The sequence below is a fragment of the Heloderma suspectum genome, chromosome 7, assembly GCF_057233095.1.
Source record: "Heloderma suspectum isolate Gila_16-S chromosome 7, 16-S_ref, whole genome shotgun sequence".
NCBI classification, from domain to species: Eukaryota; Metazoa; Chordata; class Lepidosauria; order Squamata; family Helodermatidae; genus Heloderma; species Heloderma suspectum.
Window position 1 is genome coordinate 42,882,970 of NC_139464.1, and position 21,549 is coordinate 42,904,518.

Here is a 21,549-nt window from a genome sequence, read left to right on the forward strand (position 1 = left end):
TCACTTCCTTTGGCAGGGGCTCATGGAGAAGGGCCGCTGATGATGATCTTAAGGTCCGGGCAGGCACATATGGGAGGGGGCGATCCTTCAGGTAACCTGGTCCCAAGCCGTTAAGGGCTTTGAATGTTAACACCAGCACTTTGAATCGGGCCCGGAAATGGACTGGCAGCCAGTGCAGCTGGAAAAGTACTGGCGTAATATGAGCTCGCAGGCCAGTCCCTGTTAACAATCTTGCTGCCCTATTTTGGACCAGCTGAAGTTTCCGGACCATTTTCAAAGGCAGCCCCACGTATAATGCATTGCAGTAATCCAGACGAGAAGTTATCAGAGCATGGATAACTGTATCAAGGCTATCTCTGTCCAGATAAGGGCGTAGTTGGTATACCAGCCTAAGCTGATAAAAAGTGCTCCATGCCACTGAGTTCACCTGTGCCTCAAGTGACAGTTCTGGATCCAAGAGCACCCCCAAACTACGAACCTGATCCTTTAGGGGGAGTGCAACCCCCTCCAGAACAGGTTGAATATCACCTAGCCGGGCAGACGATATGTTGCTGATATGTTGCCACTTTTTTTCCTGCTACTGTTTGTATACATTTGATGTTGCTTCTTGGAAACCATGGCATCATATCCAGTTATGTTGGTACAAGCTCCAGCATAATGGTGGCAGTGGAGTCCAGTGGATCCAGTGTCAGTGGGGCAGTGAATCTGGTCCGGATTTCAGTCAGAACAATAAAGAAGCTACCCGAGGTGCTTCACACCTATTTGTAACTCCAAAGACTGGGCTGAGAATCAGGAGTGTCCTTAGCTATGCTTCATACTTTGGACATCTCCTTTGGAGTTCTGACTGGTTCTGACTGAAACCTGGAGTGGATTCTCCACCCCACTGACATCAGAGCCACCAGCCTCCACTGCTAGCTAGATAATTTTAGATCCTAGACTTAATGATCTGGGGGGGGGGGCTCTTTCAGCGGCTACGTGTATTACTTCAGTTGTGAGGCACACAACTAACATTTCTCTACCGGCCAAGCACCATTCCATGCTTTACAGCTGCTTCTACATTCCTGACATGTTCTGACTAGTTTACCGCCCCACTGACATTGGAACCACCAGCCTCCACTGAATGGTGGCTGTCTCACCCAGACCATACAGCTGACCTGCCCCAAATTTAGTTCATCAGGAAGAAATGGCCTAGTCTAGCCTTCTCACCGCTGAACTAGTTTTCTGCTAGGAACTCATTGGAGAGTTGAACATGGTGGAAGAACAATCCATCAGAAGAAGAGACTGGGAAGTGAAATCTACATATGGAGATGGGTCAGACCCTTATACTGACTCAGACCCCTGGTCCGTCTAGCCCAGTATTGCCAACACTGCCTGGCAGCGGCTCTCCAGGGTTTCAGGCAGGAGTTTTTCCAGCCCTACCTGGAGATGCTGGGGACTGAACATGGGACGTTCTGCGTACAAAGCAGGTGATCTGCCACTGAGTCACGATCTCTCTCACAGTTTAACTATCTGAAACTGAAGGAAGACGGTGAAGTCCCAAGGCGTTCTGTATGTTGAAGGAAAACATTTCAAGCACCAAAACTCCATCCCCTCTGCTTATTTCTCAGTCATCTCATCTAAACATTTGAGAGAACTTGTATGCACAGGTGTGGATGCATTATCGGCACGCGAAAGGCTGTGCCCTGAATAGCAGTCTAAAGAAGACAGTGGTAGCTGTGTGGGCTACCTACTGTCTTGGGGGCACAGGATTTGTGTTGTCCCCAGGCTGCCTGGGAAAATTGGAGGGGCTCACAATTAAATATTTCTATACCGTAGAGTATAAACGGTGGGGGGGGGGGAGAGACGTTCGACGCACAGCAGCCGAACAATAACACCAGTGTGCTGACGGAACGGGAGACCCATGAATTGGAAGTTTGATAAGAGCTCTCTCTTTCTCTCAACAACCCCTTCAATTTCTCTCTGTACTCCCCCCGCCCCTCTTTTCTCTTGCCTGCTTTCTTGTTTGGGCTTTTTAACAGTGCACTGTCTTTGTTCAAGATACAGGTGAACAACAATCATGTGATTAATACACACACACTCCCCACACACATGCACAAAGCTTTTTAAAGGCCCGTCCTGTCTTGCCTCAGAAGAACCAAAGAGCTAATAGGGCCAAGAGGAGCTGAGGCATCAAGACTTGGACTACAGGCCATGACAGGGCTGCATCTTTGCCTTTTTCTGTGGCCAAGGTACAGCACTCTGTGCCTCCCTCCTGAGTGGAATGCTTCCTCGCCAGAGAGAGAAGCAGCACCAGATATTTGGAGGATGTGAGGAGAGGCCTTTTTGCTTGTTTCTGAGGGAACTCTGAAAGCCTGTTTGCTTGATGCTGTTCTCCCTGGTTTTGTGGTCACCTCCATGTGGCTGTCTGACTCTCCACTCACCCAGGCCCTGTTGACAGGGGACTTCAACTGGCATGGATTTTGGTTGTCTGTTTGCGTCTATCTGTCACGGCTGATATTGTGAAGTCTCAGTGCAACTAAAGCAGGGGGATGGCGAAGAGAGCAAAAGGTCAGTCATCTGTATTTGTTTGTTTGCTTCCCCTTTTACATTGCACATTTATAGAAGGTGAAGAAGGGGCTGCCTAAAGTGAAGATTGGAAGTTCCTCTTCAAGGTTTGCGGAGTCTTTCATATGGTTAGATCAGCCTTCCCCAAAGTGGCACCCTCTAGATGTGATGGACTACAAAGCCTACCATCCCATCTGGCTGGAGATGATGGGAGTTATAGTCCAACACACCTGGAGGGCACTGCCTTGGGCAAGGGTGGGTTAGATGCTTTGGAAAGCCAAATTCTTCTCATTCCCATCCTCTGCTGCTCCACACCCAAAAAGCATTTTCTCTCACACTCATGCACACATTTGTCTTCTTCCCTAGGAGAAGCGGCTGTATCAGAGACTAACATTCACTCTTTTTTCCGTAATTTGGCTTGGAAGAAAGGAGAGAGGGTTGCATGTTTCCAGAGTCAATGAGATGAAGATATGAGTGGCAAAGATGGGAGATTTCCACTGGATCTTTCCAGACTAGGGCCAAAGCAGAGGCTACAAATGAGAGGCCATCCAACATATTCCAGATGATCCATTGCCTCAAGTAAACATGCCTTTGAGAATAGTGGTGTCTTGTACGTGAAGGTGACACAAGGCAGTGTTGCTAACATCACATTTCATCATCACAGAGGCAATAAGGCCCTCAGCAGGGTCCTGAAGAAGAAGCAATGATACTTGTGTGTGCAACTTTCTAATCCTGATTGTGCCCTTCCATCCTTAGTATCTGCCCATTGCATGCATTTCTGTTTTATCACATCCCTTCTCTATTACAGATAGTGATACCCATTTGCTGCAGGGGCCTTTCATGTCCCTCTAAGTGAAAAGTCTGGGATGGGTGTTCTTCTACAGGAAGAGAGACAGAGAGAGATTCTGTTGACACACAGCTATCTGAATAATCATCAAGACTATGAAAGGGAAATGCCAGTAAATAGCCAGACAAATTTGCAAAGGGCCTGCAAAACATTCTCTTTGTGTAAAGTAGGTCTTAGGCTGATGCTCAGAAGGGAGGGGAAATGGAATGCCTTCTTTATGACACTTGTAAAGCATCCAGCTTTAATTCTGAACATGAATGTAACTGGGTTGACTAGTTACATGACTCCTCTATTCATGCCTCCGCATTTGCAAGGCATTCAACTCCATTTTAGTAATATCATTTTATTTAAGAGACAGTGTGATGTCTAGAGGGCCTTATCTACATGACAAACATATACCAGTTTCATGCCATTCTATGGCTGTCATGGCTGCCCAAAAAAGCATCCTGGGGTTTGTAATCTGGTGAGGTGCTGAGAAGTTGTTGTTGTTGTTGCTGCTGTCGTCGTCATCATCATCATCTGTTAGAGCTTCCTAGCTCCCCTCATAGAATTAAAACTCCCAGAGTTCTCTGGTGTGTGTGCATGTGTGTTTGTGTGTGTGTGAGAGACAGTTAAATCTGTAGTGGAGAGATATGCCCTCAATGGGACCAGTCAACTGAATCAACATACTTCTTCCTCATTACAAAATGAGATACAGAGACATGAGATCATAATGACCTCTGTGGGCAAAGTGGAAATGCAGAGGCCATAGTCTGATCAGAACCACTTTTCCTATAATATTTTCTAGTTCTTGACTCTGTTGAGTCTGCAAAAGGAAAAAGGTCTAGTGGGTAAAATGACTATCTGTTGTGACTTTGACTCAGGTGCAGACCAAAGATGATCATGCAGTGTTAATACTATCGCTTTTACTGGATTTCCACCCATAATAAAAATGGTTTGGGCTAGTGGCTTATCACCACATAATCAATCCCATGAGTCTTATGATGTTTTTGGCAATCATTTCTAAAAAGTATGTTTCTATCTGTGTGGCTAAGTGGAAACGCTTGAAGTACAACCTCTAATATGCCTTGGGGGCTCAGTGACCACACAAATAAGAAAGCAATGTATACACATATTTGTTAGGCATTTACACATGTGGCCCATGGTCCTGATCAGGTCAGCCCCCGCCCCCCACTATTTTCTTAAAACATGCACGCTCTCACACACACACATACACACACGTGAATAGGCATTTAGTGTAATGTGTGGTTTGACCCAAGCCTGGGTAAGGTGGACAGATGTTCTCTTAACTAGGATTCATAGGATTCACCCCAAATCCTAGTCACGGTAAGGTCTGTGAGAGTTACAAAAGCCTTTCACGAGTGCGGAAGTATCTCTTGGGGAACTGAAGGTAGAGTTTTCATATCTAGGCTACGATTTGCTTTCAAGGCCAGTACAGATGTGAGCATTTGTATCATATGGAAGGTTGTTCTGTGATATCTCTGAAACCACTTGGAAAAGGGATCAGTTTAGTATAAAGATGAGAGAACCAGGGATTTTTGAGCTCACATAAATTCTCTGAAAATCACTTCAAAGCTCGATTTGGCTTGCTCCCATTTTCATTTTTGACCTGTTTTTCAGCTCATTCAAAAGGGAAAAGTATGCATTTTGAATGGGGAAAGTGTGCATTTTGGTGCATATTTTTCAAAAGTGTCTCCTCAATTGACTAAAGCATGTAAATGCATCTTCTTTTTAAAAATGCACATTTTTCGAATGCAACTGCAAATTCGGAAACTGGCAAACATTTCTTTTTTTAAAAGTCGTTGCATGATATGTGAACAGAAACAAAATTCTCAGACATCCCTAGTTTAGTCCAGTCCAGTAGTTCTCAAAGCATGAGGTGAGCCCAGTTCAAAAATGATGCTAGATGTGTAAAAGAAATGTACCTGTCCAGGGTTACCTGTGGCTGGTATCATGTTTAAATCAGGCCATGGGACACAGCATGTGCAGCTGGCACACCAGAAATCCACAGCCAGGGCGATGCTTCCCTGGTGTGCACTAAGACTCCATGTATAGGAGTCAGCAGCTGATTTAATTTGATGCTGACCATGCATTCATCCACACGAGTCAGTTCCATTTATGCACCTTGCGTCACTTTTAAAATGGGTCACTGTTGCTAGGGGACTTTTGGAAGCCACCCTGGCCACAATGGGACTCCATGTGTCTTTAACTGATCCAATAATCAAAGTGCCAAGCTTTGTGTTAATTTGATCAATTATTTATTTATTTATTTCATTTCTATACCGCCCAATAGCCGAAGCTCTCTGGGCGGTTCACAAAAATTAAAACCAAACATCACACAATAAAACAATTTAAAATATATAGAACATTAAAACCACAATATAACAATACAACCACAATAAAACCTAGCAGCAGTGCAGGAGTTTAAAATACAGATTTAAAACAGCAAAGATAAAAATTTAGAAAGCTAAAATGCTAAAATGCCTGGGAAAATAAAAAGGTCTTCACCTGGCGCCGAAAAGAGTACAATGTAGGCGGCAGGCGAACCTCACTAGGGAGCTCGTTCCAGAGCCGGGGTGCCACAGCAGAAAAAGCCCTCCTCCTAGTAGCCACCCGCCTCACTTCCTTTGGCAGGGGCTCACGGAGAAGGGCCGCTGACGATGATCTTAAGGTCCGGGCAGGCACATATGGGAGGAGGCGATCCTTCAGGTAACCTGGCCCCAAGCCGTTAAGGGCTTTGAATGTTAACACCAGCACTTTGAATCGGGCCCGGAAATGGACTGGCAGCCAGTGCAGCTGGAAAAGTACTGGCGTAATATGAGCTCGCAGGCCAGTCCCTGTTAACAATCTTGCTGCCCTATTTTGGACCAGCTGAAGTTTCCGGACCGTTTTCAAAGGCAGCCCCACGTATAACGCATTGCAGTAATCCAGACGAGAAGTTATCAGAGCATGAATAACTGTAGCAAGGCTATCTCTGTCCAGATAAGGGCGTAGTTGGTATACCAGCCTAAGCTGATAAAAAGTGCTCCATGCCACTGAGTTCACCTGTGCCTCAAGTGACAGTTCTGGATCCAAGAGCACCCCCAAACTACGAACCTGATCCTTTAGGGGGAGTGCAACCCCCTCCAGAACAGGTTGAATATCACCTAGCCGGGCAGACGAACCACCCACCAACAGTACCTCCGTCTTGTCTGGATTGAGTTTCAGTTTATTAGCCCTCATCCAGTCCATTACCGTGCCCAGGCACTGATTCAGAACAGCCACTGCTTCACCTGGTTTTGATGAGAAAGAGAGGTAGAGCTGGGTGTCATCTGCATATTGATGGCACCTCAGCCCACACCTCCGGATAACCTCCCCCAGCGGTTTCATGTAGATGTTAAACAGCATGGGGGATAAAATAGAGCCCTGTGGAACCCCATGGCATAATTGCCATGGCACAGAGCAATAATCCCCCAGCACCACCTTCTGGAATCGGCCATCGGATTAGTGATGGGGATCAATCATGTAGCCAGCTACCCCCCCTCCCCCAGCCCTTTTGCTTTGGTACCTCAAAGAAACATGTTTCAAGCCAGCTTTTCCCAATCTAGTGCCCTCCAGATGTGTTGGACCACAGCTCCCAACATTCCCAGCCAGCATGGCTCCTGGCCATGGGAATTCCTGTTTTAGCCTCATGCAATAAATCTGCCCCCACCCCCCAATTTTCCTTTGATCTGTTTGCCCAAAGTCCATGACTAAGAGGGAGGTCCACCGAATGCTGGCACTGTTATCATGCAGGCACTGGGACAAGGTAACTCTTTTCTTGTGCCTTTGGTGCAGTTGCATGATGATTGCACCTTTCCATTGTGGGCCCTCTGCGGCCGCATTGCTGCTGCTGGCAATGATGGGATAATGATTTGTGTTGTTCTTTGCTGCTTTTCATTGATAGTTGCACTGCTTCTGTCTTACATGTTAATTTTAAGGATTGTAAGCCACCCTGGATGCTGGAGTGGAAAGCTGAGATAAAAATATTTTAATAACATGATATGGAACCAATTACCTGGGGAGGTGGTGGGCTCTCCCACACTGGAGGCCTTCAAGACGAGGCTGGACAGCCATTTGTCAGGGATGCTCTGACTTGGATTCCTGCATTAAGCAGGGGGTTGGACTTGATGGCCTTGTAGGCCCCTTCCAACCCTACTATTCTATGATTCTATGATTCTTTTCTATATATAAGGTCTCAAGTTTGAACTTTGCCATCTCTCATTGAACGATCTCAGATAGCAAAGCCACAAAAGGCTACGGCTGGAGACCACTGAGAGCTATAGTCAGTCAAGGTAGAAAGTGCTAGACTGGATGGATTGGAGATGCCTGTCCAAATCACAAATTTGAGAACCCCAATATAGTCCAGAAACCCCCAGTCATCTATGCTCGTTTATATTTGTTGACGTGCCTACCAGAGATGCCACAAGAGATTGTTACACTCACCCCGCTTCTCCAAGGGGTGAGAAGTTCCAAAGACACAGCAGTTGCCCAGGCTTGGTTCCCTTTGGACGGAGGTCACTAGAGGCTTACTGGTGTTTTGTAATATTTGTGTTTATTTACAAATACACAGGCAGAAGATAGGCTCAACACTCCAACATACAGCCAAAGTCCACTGCTCTCACATCAGATCTCTAGGGGGACAGCCAACCTCCTAAGATGCTTACAGTACCCAAACTTAGCTCTCTGTATCTCTCTATGCTTCTCATTCCAACTGCAGTCTATTGTTCATTTCACACAGAGACACCCTGCCCTCTCTCCCTGGTTAGAGTGGGGCAGGGGTGGGGGGTGGGGAGAGAAATCCAGATGAGTCATCTCTTCTGACCATCAGCTGGCCTCCTTAGCTCCCATAGAGACATATACCTGGTTTGTACATAACAAGAAGCCACCATGGGGCTTTTTATTGCAGCAGCAGTTGCCATTTTGAATATTCAAGCTTCCAGGGAGGGGTGGAATCATAGCTTGTTGTTGCATGCAAACCAGCGTAAGTGGGTTGTTCGGGTGCTTGACAAGCCACCCACAACCCTGAAACAGCCCATGGTTCTGGGTGACTTGCCAAGCACTCCATCAACCCACCCTCACTGGATTCACATATAACGACAAGCTATGGTATGCCCCTGCCACGGCTTGCATATTCAAAATGGCAGCTGTAGCAGCAATAAGAAATCCAACAGGGAAATTCCCCTACAGTGGCTTCTTGTTACATGAGAACCCTACCATAGTGAGCTATCAACACTCTTTTGTCAAGTCCAGGTATTGCCTCAGGGCAGGGCTGGCCCAAGACATTTTGCTGCCTGAGGTGAAGGACAAGATAGCGCCGCCCCATTCAATGTACAGAAGCTGACTGGACTGGCAGATGAATCTGCCTTCAACATGAATGATGGGACAACATTCTACCCTGAACTTGAAGGCAGCAGGATAACTTAGGGGCGCAGAGTAGGCTGCAAGACACACTCCTTGAACACCTTCCTTCTGCTGCCTCACCCTGCTTAATGGTAGGGCCGGCCCTGCCTCAGGGCAACCCACACTAATAGCCCTCCTCTCAGAAGTCTGATAGGAAACCCGAAACAATATCTTTCACTCTGCCAGAATTTAAGAACATGGTCATGGGGCACTACCCATGTCAGCCTCCTCCAACCTGGTGCCCTCCAGTTGTTTTGGACCATAGCTCCTATTATCCCTGGCCACTAGTCATGCTGCCTGGGTCTGATGTAGTGCAAAACATCTGAAGGGCACCAGGTTGGGGAAGGCTGACCCATGCCATGCAGCTCTTCGGTGAATGCACCAAAAATATGTTGCATCATCCTCACTCATAATGGCCTACCGAGACAGACAACTCAACAAAAGAATCGAGGAGAGGTTTTGGGAGCCTGGTTTTAATCAGGAATCTACCACACACATACCTGATTATCTTAAGGCTGTTTAGCAGATAGAACAAAGATTTAAAATTGCTAAAGGATTCAATGTGTTTGCATAACTAGGGCCTCAGGAGATCAAAGGGGAAATTGAGCCCAGCCTGTTTGCTACCTGTTCTGACAGGTGGTACCCCACCTCCTGTTCCTTTGCTCTTAACCCACTCCTGTCCTGATGGAGAATTGTTAGGTTGCTAGTACCAATGTAAAGAACCCTGAATTGAGTATCAGGTTTTATCAGGGTTATGTTATCATCATATGTAGGCAAGATCCTTTCAAGGGAGGGACATGAGTTTATAATCGAGTTGTATATGCTTTGGGCCATTACTGTTGTTGTTGTTGTTATTGTTATTATTACTATTAATTCACATTTCCATACCGCCTTATCTGCTAAAAAGCCATCAAGGTGTTGTTGTTGTTGTTGTTCAGTCGTTCAGTCGTGTCCGACTCTTCGTGACCCCATGGACCATAGCATGCCAGGCCTTCCTGTCCTGCGCTCTCTCCCGGAGCGTGCTCAAGTTCATATTCATTGCATCCGTGATGCTATCTAGCCATCTCATCCTCTGCCGTCCCCTTCTCCTTTTGCCTTCAGTCTTTCCCAGCATCAGGGTCTTTTCCAGGGAGTTTTCTCTTCGCATTAGGTGGCCAAAATATTGGAGCTTCAGCTTCAGTATCTGTCCTTCCAATGAGCAGTCAGGGTTGATTTCCTTTAAGATGGACTGATTTGACCTCCTTGCAGTCCAGGGGACTCGTAAGAGTCTTCTCCAGCACCACAGTTCGAAAGCATCAATTCTTCGGCGCTCAGCCTTCCTTACAGTCCAGCTCTCACAGCCATACATTACTACTGGGAAAACCATAGCTTTGATTAGACGGACCTTTGTCGGCAAGGTGATGTCTCTGCTTCTTACTATGCTGTCTAGGTTTGCCATAGCTTTCCTCCCAAGGAGCAAGCGTCTTTTAATTTCATGGCTACAGTCACCGTCTGCGGTGATCTTGGAGCCCAAGAAAGTAAAATCTGTCACTGCTTCATTCTATCATTTTTAAGATTGTACCCCAGTACTGCTTTTCCCACCCTTTTGTTGACTATGAGTGCTACTCCATTTCTTCTAAGGGATTCTTGCCCACAATAGTAGATATGATGGTCACCTGAATTAAATTCACCCATGCCTGTCCATTTTAGTTCGCTGATTCCCAAAATGTCGATGTTCAATCTTGCCATCTCATGTTTGACCACCTCCAGCTTACCTTGATTCATTGATCTTACATTCCAGCTTCCTAAACAATATTGTTCTTTACAGCATCGGATTTTCTTTTCACCGCCAGACACATCCACAGCTGAGTGTCCTTTCGGGTTTGGCCCAGCCGCTTCACTCTTTCTGGCGCTACTTGGAAATACCCTCTGCTCTTCCCCAGTAGCATATTGGACACCTTCCGACCTGAGGGGCTCATCTTCCGGCGTCATCTCTTTTAGCCTTGTGATACGTTCCATGGGGTTTTCTTGGCAAGAATACTGGAGTGGGTTGCCATTTCCTTCTCCAGTGGACCACATTTTGTCAGAACTCTCTGCCATGACCTGTCCATCTTGGGTGGCCCTGCACGGCATAGCTTATGGCTTCACTGAGTTACGCAAGCCCCTTCGCCACAACAAGGCAGTGATCCATGAAGGGGTCAAGGTGGTGTACAAGAATCTAAAACAATACAACCTTGCAACAATAAAAACAAGGACAGTAAAAACATTTAAGGGTGCAATCCTATGCTGGCTGGAGAATGCTAGGAGTTGCAGGACTTTTTTTTCTGTCTTAACATTCATAGGATTGAGCCCTAAAAATTTTTTAAAAACAACAAAGAGTAAAAACTGTGTGACATGGGATTTTCAAGAGGGATTAATCGAATGAGGTTAGTTTGTAAATGTCAAACTAATGTATTGGGCGGGGAAGGGACCATATTGGGACCATAGTTTGGAGCATATTTTGGCAAGAAGAGTGGTTCTCTTGGACAAGAATCAAGAGATGCCAGGGTAATGCAACTCCTCTGCTTTTGGCTCCCTTGCTCTGTGGAGCGTCCCAGGAAGTCAGGGGAAGGGTTAAGTCAGGAACTTTTTAGTCTGCTGCCTTGTTCCCTGTAATTCCTCCCAGGGAATAAGAATGGGAGAACAAGGAGTTCTTTCTGTTTTCAAGAATTAATAGCAAAGAGTCATCTGGGGTGTCATTCAAGCCCTGATCGGCTCCCAAAGGAATGTGTGTGTGTGTGTGTGCGCGTGTGCGCACATGTGAGAGAGGACAAGGCCCGAGGCTGAGATGCTAAAGCAAGGGCACAAACAGTTCTGTTGGTATCTAGAGATATAAACTTGTATTCAGTCAGAGAGACATTTCTCCTTTTTAAACTCTGAACCTCAACATCTATACTAGGAACTGGATGTCTCCAGCCATTTTATTCACTCTTCCTCTCTGTCCTATAATAGGCAACTTCTTTTTCTTTACCTGCTGAAGCTCCTACTTTACTTTATCCTGAGAAATCCATGAATAGCTCAGACCTATTTGCTCTATAACAGCTGCCCATATGCACCCTCCAGATGTACTGGACTACAGCTCCCATCATTTACCAACAACATGGCTGCCTGGGGATGATAGGAGCTGTAATCCAACACATATGGAAGGTGCCTGGTTGGGGAAGGCTGATCTATGATATCTACCGAGCTCAAGGGTGCTGAACCTCTTTCAGCCCAAGGGCCAAATTCAATTTCACAGAAGCTTTTGTGGGCCACATCCCAGCGGTGGGTGGAGCTAAAGGGGGTGAGGCCATAGGCAAAAGGGGCAGGGCCAAAAATAGCAGGAAACAGAAGGAAGAATAAGGACTTTAGACAGAGGGTTTAAAACTGGCTGGGAATACTGGGAGTTTTAGTCTAATACATCTGGAGGCACCCGGTTGGGGATCCTACTGCCACTAAACAGTGTCTAGTGGGCCATAGGTTTTCTCCATTCCCAGGAACCAAGGTTGGAGTGCTGGCTTGCCAGGAACCGCACTCCCCACCCTCGCCAGCTCATAAGTGGTACGGTTCTCACTGGTCTCCGCACTCGGAAACAGAGTCCAGAGCAGGTGAATAGGGGGTGTTCCTGGGGGCGGGGAGGGGAGGAGACTGTGGAAGCCGCTTATGTGGCTTCCTATGCATGCGCAGCCTCCCCTACTCCCATGCGTCCTGGCTAGACAGCCAAAATCGGCCATCTAGCCACAAAAGCAGGGTGGGCAGAGCACGGAGGAGAGGATCCCTTCCGTGCTTCGCCTGCCCTGCATAGGATGACCGGCTGCCTCTGACTTCGGAGGCAGTTGACTACCCTGATAGGATTGCACCCTCATTAGTTACTCTTAAATATATCTGAAAGGTTTTCAGGCAAGGGGATTGAGGAATCCAGTGGCGAGCCACTGTGGTGTAGTAGCTAGAGTGTTGGACTTGGATGATGAGAGTAGCGTTCAAATCCCCGCTCAGCTATAAAGCTTACTGAGTGATAGGGTAGGTATGTCTCCTATGTCCTTTACACAGGACTATCCTCTATTTGAAGATGTCCACTATCTGAAGGGCTGTCCAGTCCAAGTCCAGTTTAGAGACAATGAACCAAAGAAGAAAGAGGAGCAGGGGCCTTGAAGTTTCCCATCAACAGTGAGCACCTGGACAGCAGACTATGCAAGCATGCAGCTCACCTCGTCACAGCTTCCCCGCTATGCTGAGATGTATTTTACTTTTACTTAATTATAGTAATTATTTCTAAAGGTGCATCAATACATATAAATTAGCCTGTGCAATTTTTCTGTGAAACTGTGTCCTCTTTTGTCCATTTTTAGGGTGATGCATTTCCTCTTTTCTGGTGACATGTAAGTGGCCATCCTACTGAGTGATGTTAGATCAGCCATGCTCTCTCACTCTATCCTACCTCACAGGGTTGTTGTGAGAATAAAATGGTATGATTCCCCACATATACAATCCTGAGCTCCTTGGAATCAGGGTAGGATACTAAAGGAGCTACCAACAACAACAAAATAACACTGGGATTCTGTGACAAGAAGATTGGTTATAGGGATAGGCTGAATTTCAGGTAACACTGACCTATGTGGTAAAGAAAATACAAGCAATTACTGTGGGTCAATTAGAGTTAATTTGGAAGAGGGACCATCTGTCTCCCAGGGCAGTGTGGGAAGAAGAAGCCACCTGTGACTGCTAAAATGGCTGTTAAACACTTGGGTTTTTTTAGGGCTGTGCACTGCTTCAGTCCGAAACCCAAATAATGAGGCGAAGCGGGCTGATTTGGAGGTGCCTTGTCTTGCTATGAAGCAGATCAGAACAGCACCTAGGTGGCCCAAACTGAAGTGGGTCACCTATGAGGTACCTCAGACAGTCTGCCTCAGAGATTTGGAGCTCTTATGTCTTCTGAGCAGCCCAGACAAGCTGTCTCCAAAATGTATCAGCTTCTGAAAGATCATGTAGAGGAAGAAGAGGGAGGGCAGAAGGGGAGAGGATGCAGAGGCAGCAAATGTATCAATTTGAGAGAGATCCAGCCACCAGGAAGGGCAGAAGATGAGGAGGGAGGGGGAAGGGCAGAGGAGGAGGAAAAGGAGTAGTGAGTAAGTTTTGTTGTGAGTCAGCCTCTGTTTGCTTATTATGAGAGAGGTGTTGTTACTGGAGAGGACAGTCTGAATGGTATCTGGCTAGAGCAGGGGTCTCCAAAGTGGGGTGCACGCACCCCAGGGAGAGTGCAAGTCCATCCATTGGGGTGTGCGAGCTGCCTGATAATTGAGCAGCCTCCTGCTGCCCTGAAGAGCTGCCATTGTGTCCAATGATGGTGGTGGTGGTGGCGGCGGCAGCAGGATGGGAGGAAACTGAGAGGGAAGCTCCATGGCATTTCTCTCTCCGCTCCAGTCCTATCCCGCCTCTGCTGCACCCACTGGGAGCAACTGCTCCAGTCTCTGCCAGGTATGGCAGAGGAAGCCTAAACCCGTCCCACTCTCCTTTGGCAGAATGAAGCCAAGAAGAAAACGTGTGCTATGACAGCTATGTTAGTGTCTCCCCACCCCACCCTTCTGTAATAGGTTTACCAATCATTCTTGTTCTTTGTTCATGTAAAAATCCAGAAAAATTCACTGTAGTTGCTTATCTCTCCCCCACCACACACATACCTTTTCAATTCTTTCTCAACCATTAGTTTGCCCTTACTTTGATTCTGTCTAGATTTATATATATATATATATATAGATAGATAGAGAGAGAGAGAGAGAGAGAGAGAGAGAGAGAGAACTTTCTTTTCTTTGTTCTTGGCTCCCCTCCACCTCTCCTTCTCAATGCTTGTATTCCTTCCCTTCCCATTTTTGATCTCTTTTCCATAAAAAAAAAAAACACACCCCTTTCTCTTCTGTTAGGAATAGAGTTAGTTTCCCCACCCCCACCCCTTTGCTTGTAGTTTAGTGTTTGCTTTTCTTTTGCTCATGTGTGTATGTGTGTGTACTTGTGCTGTGTGGACAAGCAAACAGTGTGTGTCAAAGGAGTACACACAGTCCACATTTCCCAAAACAGTGGGCAAAGGACTACACACTTTAACAGCTATTATTTAAATAATATAATACTACACTGTGTGTTGCAAAGCAAGCAAGCCCAATATGAGGCATCATCGGGGTCTTTGCAGGGGCAGAGGTGGGTGAGGTGCTACTGTGCCCCCCTGGCAGGGTTGCTGTGTTACTTCCTGCCTCCATCAGTCCAGCAGATTGCTCTTCATTCAAGTCAATGTGCCCACCTGGCAGGGTTGCTGTCTTTGTTTGCTTCCTGCCTACCAGCCAGTGTTTTCCCAGGCAATTCAGTCAAAGAGACCCTGGGGTGATTGACTGTGAACAGGAAAGTAGTACTATTTGCACCAAAGAAACCTACAGCAGAGTTTAGGGATAGCGACCTCCTCACCGCTTCAACACCTAACTTGATTATCCCTTTATGAACGTTGGTTTGAGTTTCTGAGAACAGCACATTTTACCTGCACCTTGCACAAAAACTGTTGGGCCAAACTGTTTGAGATTTGGTGGGGGATGCCCTGCAGCGGGGCTGAGAGGGGCCCAGATTTCAAGCACTTATGCAGAAACGGTGAAAAGTTAAAGCTCTTTGCTTTGAGAGTTTTTGTGGAAAAAAAAACAAATTTCACCTGCACCTAGCACAAAAAACACTGGCCCAAACTGTCTGAAATTTGACAGGTGGAGTCCCCTCCCCAAATTTCATGTATGTATCATAAAAACTGAAAAGTTATGGCTGTTTGTGTTTTCCCATGCAAGTCAATGGGGAAATGCCCCAAACTAGTGATTCGGATATCCGAATCTTGCTTCAGATCTGTATCTGAGTCAAAGTGGAGGGGGACCGAAATAGTCTGAAGTGGAGCGGGGCCACTTCAGAAGATCCGAAGTGGCATCTAAAGAAGAGTGGAGGTGGGGGGTCCATGCACAGCCCTAGTTTTCTTCATATAAAGCTTGTGCTTGTCCATTGATGAAAGCAGAAAAAAAAAACCACACTTCTGAAACGCTGCAATAGCCATTTTTTCCTAAAATGCACAGCCATAGGGAAGCATTGGGTGATGCCCTGGGCCCAGCAGGCCTCAGTATTATCCTGCAGGCCTCAGTATCATCCTGCATGGACTAAGAACATGTCCTCCTAGAGAACACACCTCCTAATCCTCGACTACAATGTGGAATTTATCAGCAGACAAATAGATGTGGAAGAGTTTCCCCTGCTGGTAGAGAATCTAAACTTTGTTGGCTTAAATAAACATGGGGTTCATAATCAAACAAGTCTTCTACAGGAACTGGAAGCAAGCTCTGCAAAAACAGGTTTTGAAATATATTACTCTTAGAGCAGCACACAGTTCCCTAAAGGCATGCTTTTAATGTTTTTGTTGTCATAGAGCAGCCTTCCCCAACCTGGTGCTCTCCAGATGTGTCAGACAGCAACCCCCATCATTTCCAGCCAGCATGGCCAACCTGGAAGATCCCAGGTTGGGAAAAGCAGTCATATAACATCTTACTCCCCATGAACACTCGTGCTTTCACAATTCCAGGCTTGCATACATTGGTGAAGCCTTGAGATTAATCTTCCTAGTATCACAGATGATACTGAGGCAGCCAGATAGGTGCATCCAATGAATACATTCCTATATGACATACAAATTCAGAACAGTCAGCAATATTTACTTGAAAGTAAATCCAATCTCAAGTGGGCTGAAATAAATTTAATGGTTACACTATCTGGTCCTGCAAATTATATTTTGAAGGCCATTATAATCCCAAAAATGAAATTTAGCAAGTTGCAATGTCATGGAGTGTTTTTGTTTTGTAAGAAGATTTGTAATAACTTCATGAAGCAGCAGTCTTGGGGCCAGCAGTTATGGTCACTCTCCAGCTTGACAACTAATCCCAACTGACATCCAAAATGTACCAAGGGAGATGATGATCTAATCTGCTTATATATTATGTTGTGGTACACAAGAATGATTGCCAAACTTTAAGAAACAGGATCCACCAATAGAATGGTGTGGTTGTTGATGAAGTACTAATTGGTTCCAAATCCTGAATCACTGGAAGGGAAAGTCCTTGAAGTCCAGCATGTTACAATCCTCCCCACTTCCTACTCACTTTCAACAGCCTGATGTCCTTCATCAATAAAGCTTTTATTGACTCATAGGGTTCTCCCATCATTTGCAAGTAATATACCCAACACAAATCAGTCTCAAACCAGTGTAAGCTCCATCCATTTTCTTATAAACATGCCCACCATACTATCCACAGGGTTGCTTCACATTATACAGTCAATATGGAGAGTGGAGCAGCCCTTGCTATGTTGTATGTGCTGATTTATGTAAACGTTTGCAAATTTAAAATGAGTTTGTACTGAGATCGAGTTATGTATGTATGAATACCTTGAACCAGCGCAGTCTTAACTAGCCAACACATTTTAAAAATTATTGTGGAGTCAGTTTTAAGTGAACTCTGCTAATACCTTTTCCATTTTTTTTTTTAATTTACTGTGATCCCTACTGAAAAACTAATAGCAGTCTAGCATCAAATGTGTGAAGTCAACTGACCAGTATGTTGATCTGTTCTATCATGTCATTGCTTCTCTTTGCTCCCCCTCCATCTGTAGTATCCATGCGTGGTCAACTTGACTTTAGATATATAATGTACTATCTTTGGGGCAGAGACTGTTCCTTCGTTCTGTGTTCGTTATTAATTAGTTTTCCTTTATCATCACTGGAATCAAGTAAAATGAGTCATAGCTTGATAGCAACCATCAATGGGAGCCCAAAGATGGAAGAATGCCTACAATTTAATCTTTGAGCTCCTCTTCCTCAATTCCTCAAAGGAAATACTGTATATACAAACCCATCACCCTACAAAATAGGGACCCATTATAGAGGAAGGGTTAATAAGTGATGTAAAGAAGGGACCATTTAAGACATGACAAACCTTGACCTTTCATAAATCATACTGGCTTGGTTGCGAGTGTGTGGGGGCTAAATGCAGCTGCGCGCGACGTTGACATTGTTCCCACCATCTCTAAGTGCAACAAATCGCTCTATTGTCTTCCCGGTTTATCTGGTTCCTCTTGTTTATTAGCAGAGGTTGTTTGGCACTGGTTCCAGCCCTGGGCGGGTGGAAAGAGTGCTGGCACGCACCAAAGAGGGAGGCAGGGGGACGAGAAGGCTGTATCAATAGCGTTATTGTCCCACCATTTTTGTTTCTGCTGTAATGATATGTTTGAAAAAAAGGGGGGGGGATTTTAAAGAGAGAGAGAGAGAGAAATCTGTGCAAAGGACTTGGTAAGAATTGTTGTCTGGGCCTGAAGCGGATGCTGTTGCAGCTGGGAGGATGGCCCGGGACAGAGGCGCGACGGGGCTGCAGTGCGCCTTTATTCTGTTCCTTTGGATTCTGATCTGTCACTCTAGTGTCAAGCACTGGAATGCACAGGTGCCAAATGCTTTTTATTTTTGCATGTAGAAGTTTTTCTTTAAGTTCACCTCCATCTCTTAAAGGCCTGCTGTCATAGCAAAGACATTAATGTAAAGAGTGCTGTTAAGTTATGTTGACCACTCTAAGGATTTGATTGTTAAGTCCTATTTTCTATAGAGCCCCGCTTAACTTTGTCCTGATTAAATTGGAATTTTAGGGACAACTGTTTGTGCGGGATGGTACAGTCCTCACACAGCAACTGTACCACCCCAAGTTTCATGTGAGAAGCTATTCATTTTAAAGTAACCCCCGCCCATGAAAATAACCTCCATATCATTAATTTAACTATATCAGAGAGTGAATACTAGATCAAACCTTCTATCTGATTTTAATTCATTGGCATGGGGATTATTTTTGAACAGGGCAGTTTCAAATAAACATCTCATATTAAACTTAAAGAGTCACCATGTGAAGACTGTACCGCATTGCAGATGCATATATGAATAAGTACTTAGTTTTCCTTAAAAAAAAAAAAAAAAGGAAGAAGTCTAGACTCCAGTTGTTGAGGCGTTCATAGTATCTCCGATGATCCTGTTACTTGTATCTTTCCAACTCATCATATTTCTCCTAGCCAATGCCACAAGGTGAATTCCATCATGTTCTGTTGAATTTTATAGTGTATCAACATGTGTAGAATGGAATAAAATGTGACTAAAGGCTTCAGTTCCAGAAGACAAGTAAGAAGAAAAGAAATTGCTCTTTTTAAAAAAGAGAGTAAATTTTTTTTTGGGGGGGAGCACAGTAGTAACGCTATTTGAAATGCTGGTGGTAGCAATATAACTCATTATTTTGACCATGTGATCCAATTTTATCTATCTGGAGTGGGACCAGGGCTGTTGAAAAGATTTATGGGCCCCCAGAGCAAACATGAAGACCAATAAGAAGAAAATAAATTGCTCTTTTAAAAAAGGGGGGAGGAGAAGAAAAGCTCAAATTCTTCATTTTGGGAGACACTGTACTAATTATATTTGAGTGGTGGTGGTAGCAATATAACTTGTTATTTGGACCATGTGATCTGATTTTATCCATTTGGACTGGGACCAGGGCTGTTGAAAAGATTTACAGTCCCCTAGAGCAAACATAAATCACAACCACAGACACACACAACACACAGACACACACACAATTGTAGGTGTTTTCTTCCCCCAGATCACCACTGTGTTGTGAGTCCTACCCAAAATACCCGTGGCCCTTGTCACAATGCCCCCCCTTGCCCCTCTCTCATAAAACTGCTGATTGGGGGCATTCGCTGTTCTTCTGTTTTACTGTTTACACCATCTACTGCCAACTTGCTCATCACCATCTTGGCACTGGAAGGGAGGTCAGAGAGTGATCAAGAGGCAATGGAAACTGCGTGTTTTGCTGCCTTCTGAATCAGACCTCAAAGAATCCATCCACTGCCACACTCCCGCCCTTCTCATGCATACACATTGCAAGGAAACTGGCAAAGACCTTTTAAAAGAGTTCAGATTCAAACCCATGAGAGTTTTGCATGCATTCAACTCGCTCTATCTTGAAAGTGCAAATTCTGTGGCAAAGAGTCTGAAGAAAGAAAGCAGTTTGTTTCAGAGAACTGAAAGTCATTTGAAAAGGAGATTGCTGCTTGTGGTGTGTACACTCACCCCACTTTTGCCTCTAGTAAACTGTTGTGCTGTATTTTTGTTCTGCTCAGGGCTGGTGTCAAGGGTATGCATGGTTGGCCACCTGCCAAGGGCTCATACTCCAGCAAGGGCCCACTGACATGAACACTGTGGAGTTGCTCCTCCTCTTCACCATTGCAGCCTGCTTGTTCATCTGCCTCTTGCTCTGGCCTAGACAACGGGGGTGCTGAGAAGGAGGAACAGTAGATGCCCCTGCCTACTTGCTCACTGCCTGTCAAGGAAGCAAGTGGTTGCACTGGTAAAAGAGAGTAATGATGTGGCGCAATAGCACCTGTGACAATGGCAATGAGAAGGTAGATTCACTGAGGGAGGGGACCCATTGCAGGTGTCTTGTTGAAAAACCCTCCATAGGGAAATAGAATAAGTGTGGGGAAGCAACATCCCTTTCAAGTGTTTGTCAACGCTCTTAAAAACAATTGTTTTCTTCAGCCATAGAGAGTTATAAATTGGAGTTTCTCAAAAACCAGAGTTAATGGAAGCCAATGAACACTCTGCATTGCAAGCAGTCAATAACAAAATTAGAAAACAGATCCTTTGTTCAGATGAAGCGGAAGCCCCTCTGTTACAAAAGGAGGAAAATACATCTCCATATGGATGGATGTATAGTAGAGAGCCTGAATGAATGTGACAACAGTCAAAATCTTTTTGAATGTCTTTGTGTGCTTGGGCTTTAATCAGGGCTTTGTGGAAAAGAAAATATTCTTCAGTTTCTTCAGCGAATTGAAGGTGGTTTGAAAGAGGGATTGCATGTTCATGGCATGCCGTGTTGACACTTCCCACTCTTACCTCCAAGAAACAGGTTCTGTAGGTTTTTGTATTGTTTCAAAACCCGGCAAAATCTGACTGAAAGTGAATATGGATGCCATGAGCAGTGAAATCTTCCTCATACCACTTTCAGGTTCAACTCTCTTATTAAAAAAAATGGTCTGTTTGGGGCCTGCTTTTAAATAAGGAACCCCAATTCTCCTTAAATAAGGAAAGAAATTCTCTTTCTCTATATGTGTGTGTGTATGTATGTATACACACACACACACACACACTGCAGATGAGCAAATCTTTCAGTTTCGCTCTCTCCCACATTAGTTTTTTTTTTAAATTTATGAAGAACAGAAGAACATGATGAACATAAGAGCCCTGCTTCAGACCAAAGGTTCATCTAGTCCAGCCTTCTGTTCACACAGTGGCCAACCAGCTGCCTGTGAGAAATCCACAAATAGGACATGAGTGCAACAGCACCCTCCTGCTCATGTTCCTCAGCAACTGGACTAGTAGCATAATAGTAGATAAATCGATAGATTTATCGTCCATGAAAATCCTCCTTTTAAAGCCATCCAAATTGGTGGCCATCAGTACATATTGTGGTAGTGAATTCCATAGTTTAACTATGCACTGTGTAAAGAAGTACATCCTTTTATCTGTCCTGAATCCTCCACCAATCAGCTTCATGGGATGACTCTGAATTCAGAGATGGAGAAAAATGTCTCCCTATCCACTTTCTCCACATCATGCATAATTTTGTATACTTCTGTCATGTCTCTCCTCA